The sequence below is a fragment of the Rhinopithecus bieti genome, unplaced genomic scaffold (genome assembly GCF_001698545.2).
Source record: "Rhinopithecus bieti isolate Rb0 unplaced genomic scaffold, ASM169854v2 scaffold_8309, whole genome shotgun sequence".
Classification (NCBI taxonomy): domain Eukaryota; kingdom Metazoa; phylum Chordata; class Mammalia; order Primates; family Cercopithecidae; genus Rhinopithecus; species Rhinopithecus bieti.
Genome location: NW_016805935.1, coordinates 1,341,709 through 1,346,119, shown reverse-complemented (window position 1 = coordinate 1,346,119; position 4,411 = coordinate 1,341,709). Strand labels below are relative to the sequence as shown.

Genomic DNA, 4,411 nt, shown 5'->3' with positions numbered 1-4,411 from the left:
CCGCTCTAACTTTGGGGGGTCTCGTCCGCCCGGCTGTGAGTCTTCCGGGGGGGGGTTGGGGGTGGGAGTCATTGCGCCGGCTCTGACCAGAGCCACCTCGATCGGAAAGTGCTGGAAAGAAGCAGACCTGGCTTCCCCTCTGCAGAACCTGACTTGAGGCGATGAGTCACTTCTGAAAAATGCAGAGGCAACTGAGACTGGGGAACGGCTCGGAAAACGGCACCCGCCGCTGGCTGTCTGACTGCTTTGGGTAGAGGGGTGTTCATGGAAGTAGCCACGCTATCATCACTTTTAGGGCCAAAAATCAACCTGCAGATGGCCTTTTCTTTATTCTCATCAGAGTGGTGTTCGCTGCAAATTGTAGCAATATTTGAATGGATGCATTCTTAAAAATGAGTATGTATGGGTTACTGCATTTAGGAAATTGAACCAGGACTAGGTCCAAACAGCCAGAGTGGAGATGAACACTTGGTAAGAAGATCTAGGACCTTTGGTTTTATAGTCATGGAAATACAGAAGCTTCTGGGACTTGAGCACTGTAGTTTACTGAGTACTCCTATTTCTTTACTGCTTCTGTAGATTTCATTTAAGCAATGTTCCTTAGAATTCTTGGTAAACTATCTCAGCCCATTTAGTGTAAAATTACAACGGTAGAGTGAACTTTAGAGAATTGGATTGATCGTTACTAGCGTCTAATTAGACTGCAAGCCTCTGGAGAGCAAGGATGAGTGGTTTGGTAGTTCCTACAGCACCAAACAGTATTTGGCTCACAGCATGTAATGGATGGACAATGAAAGTGTGTAAAATAGTTAATTCAGTACCTTAAGTGTAGATGGAGCATGACTTCTTGAATATACTGCATATGTTGCAAGGAAAGGCGACTTCTTCTTGAATGCCGAAATTTTAAAAAATCTTAACATCACAATCGAAGTGTCATATAAATACTTCTTAAGGATAAAGAGAAAAAGAAGTTACCTATCAGGAATCAGGAAAGTGATTATCAAGGTGGTCTTTGCTAGTAGGAAGTAGGTTTTTGTTCCCCATTGTTAATGTGAGAAGTAATTTAATTTGTTGATACAGGATAGAGTTTCGTAAACCTTTGAGTTAAGAGCTAGATAGTAAACATGTAGGTTGTGCAAGCTGTATGGTCTCTTTAGCAACTACTCAGTTGCACGGTTATAGTTTGAAAGCAGCTAAAGACAATACCTGTAGGTTGTGTTTCACTTTATTTACAGACACTGAGCCTTGAACTTTTAACCAGTAACAAAATATTCTGGTTTTTTTCCAGGCATTAAAAAATGTAAAAACTATTCTTAGCTTGAGGGAGGAGCAGAAAACACAAAAGAGAGAGGGGAATGGATTTGTCCTTCTAGTAGTAGTTTTGAGGGCTACTCCCACTGCTTGACTCTGTGCTAGAATCAGGAGAGGAACCTTTTGAAAGGATTAATGGGCCACATTCTCTTGAGTGCCTGTTACGGCTTGGTAGTTAAGTTAAATACCCTCCAGAAAAGCATTAACTTATTTTGAGCATTATGGTGTTTTGTTTTGTTTTGAATAGTTCCTAACATCTTTATGCATGAAGTTTGTTTTGTTTTTAATTTATTATGTAACATTTTATACATAAAAATAATATGCTAAGTCTAGGTAAGTTATGAACATTATAGTCAACTAAACACTTGTGAACCCATCACTAGGTTTATAAACTAGGGCTTAAGAACTAGACAGTTGTGAAAAGATAGCTCATAGATGGGAGGAAATATTTAGGAATCGTGTATCTGATAAGGGACTTGTATCCACAACATATAAAGAGTTCTTACAACTCAATAATAAAAAGAAAAATAATCCAATTTAAAAATGGGCAAAGGATCTGAATAGCTATCTACAGAGAAGATATACAAATGGCTAATAAACCTATGAAAAGATGCTCAACATCATTATTCATCAGGGGAATGCAAATCAAAACCGTGATGGGATACCACTTTATACTCACGAGCATGGCTGTAATCAAAAAGTCAGATAATAACAAATGCTGGTGAGGATGTGGAGGAATTGGAACCTTCGTACACTGCTGATGGGAATATAAGATGGTGCCCTCACTTTGGAAAAGTTTGGCAATTCTTCACATTAAACATAGAGCTACCGTATGACCTAGCAATTCCATTGTAAATATATGTCCAGGAGAAATTAAAACATATGCTCACAAAAAACCTGTACATAGATGTTGACAGCAACACCATTCATAATAACCAAGAGGTGGAAACAAACCAAATGATTATCAGTTGATGAGTGGATAAATAAAAGGTGGTATATCCATTCAGTGAGATATCATTTGGCCATAAAAAGGAGTGGAGTACTGATGCAAGCTACGACATGGATGAATCTTGAAAACATTATGCTAAGTGAAAGAAGCCAGTCAAAATATCACATACCGTATGATCTAGTCATATGAAAACGTCCAGACCAAGGAAATGTATAGAGCTGGAAAGTAGATTTTTTTTGTTGCTTAGGGCTGAAGGGGTTGGAGGTGGGTTGGGTAGGGAAGTGATAGATAAAGGTCACAGGGTTTCCTTTTTAAGCTGCAACATGAAAATATCCTCTAATTGACTGTAGTGATAGTTGCACATATCTGTAAATACACTAAAAACCATTGATCTGTACACCTTAAATGGGTGAATTGTGTGGTATGTGAATTACATCTCAATAAAATTGTTAAAGAAAATAAACAGAAGACTGGGGGAGGAAGTACTAGATTGTGAGCATCCAGTTGCATCTTTGTGTTTTTCCTCTGTGCCTGCTCTCATGTCCCTCCCAACCCTGAATTTTGTGTTAATCATTCCCTGGTTTATTGTAAAACACTTTTATCACATGTATGTATTCCAAAACAATAGTGTTTAGGTGTGTTTTTTGATTTATAAAAAAAGGTATTTATAATCTCGCATTCTTTCTTGAGATGGAGTCTGTCGCCCAGACTGGAATGGAGTGGCACAGTCTCAGCTCACTGAAACCTCCGCCTCTCAGGTTCAGGCGATTCTCCTGCCTCAGCCTCCTGAGTAGCTGGTATTACAGGCGCACGCCCCCACACCTGGCTAATTTTTGTACTTTTAGTAGAGAAGAGGTTTCACTACTTTGGCCAGGCTGGTCTCAAACTCCTGACCTCAGGTAATCTGCCCTTCTCGGCCTCCCAAAGTACTGGGATTACAAGCGTGAGCCAGCGCACCCAGCCTAACCTCGCATTCTTAAAATTCAACATTAGATCATTAAGAATTACCCACATTGGGCCGGGCGTGGTGGCTCACTCCTGTAATCCCAACACTTTGGGAGGTCGAGGCAGGCGGATCACAATGTCAGAACATCGAGACCATCCTGGCTAACGCGGTGAAACCCCGTCTCTACTAAAAAGTACAAAAAATTAGCCGGGCGTGGTGGCGGGCGCCTGTAGTCCCAGCTACTCTGGAGGCTGAGGCAGGAGAACGGTGTGAACTCAGGAAGCGGAGCTTGCAGTGAGTGGAGATGGCGCCACTGCACTCCAACCTGGGCAACAGAGCGAGACTCCATATCAAAAAAAAAAAAAAAAAAAAATTACCCATGTTGTTGCATGTAGGTATGTAATATTTCTTGGCAAATATTCCATGATTTATTTCACCATTCTCGTTGACAGGCATTTGGGTTGGTTCCCATGTTTTGCTATTACAAAGAATGCCGCTTTGGAGACTTTTTTCCATGGGTCTTGGCACATATGCGCAAGAGCTCTTTGGTGTGAATGTGCCATGTATTTTAATGGCAAAAAAACAAAACAAAACAAAAACCTGATTCTCCTTTGACTTACACATTGATGGTATGTAACCACTTACTCATTTCCCCAAACCAAGATAAAATGACTAGATCTGACATTGTGACTTCTCATCCTATTTACATTCTAGTTGTAAATGTATTTCCCAATGTTTGGAGAAGTGTGGAAAATCTAAAATTTCACAACTGAATTTCACAGCAGAACCTTTTAACCCGGTCACTAATGGACATCTCCATCTCCTTTTATCACCTGGGTTTAGGATGGGAGGGAGGACAACTTTATTATTACATCAAAGGAACATTACTTTAATCAAAGTACATGAGTGGTTACTAAACCTCACTAAAAGTTGCCTGTATTGTATATCCTGCTGGGTGGTCTAGTATTTCCGATATGATTTAGTTAGGTAATTCTGATAACAGTGAGCCTTGGGCAGATCTGGATCTGTCGTTGACTTAGGCTATGAGCTTTTGCCGTTCATTCAGGATATTTCTCCTTGAACTTAGAAGGGGGAAAGCACCTTAAAGTCTGAACAAATCTTTATGAGGAATTTTAAAATTGCTTTTAACTGTTTTAAGATACATATAAAATTTACGATTTTAAACTTTTTTTTTTTTTTGGAGA

General features: G+C 39.9%; 1 protein-coding gene across 1 annotated transcript in view; it reads left to right on the top strand.

Annotated features, from left to right (window-relative positions):
* Positions 1-4,411, top strand: part of CAP2 (cyclase associated actin cytoskeleton regulatory protein 2) — a 160,248-nt gene that overhangs the window by 1,189 nt on the left and 154,648 nt on the right. The window lies entirely within an intron of this gene.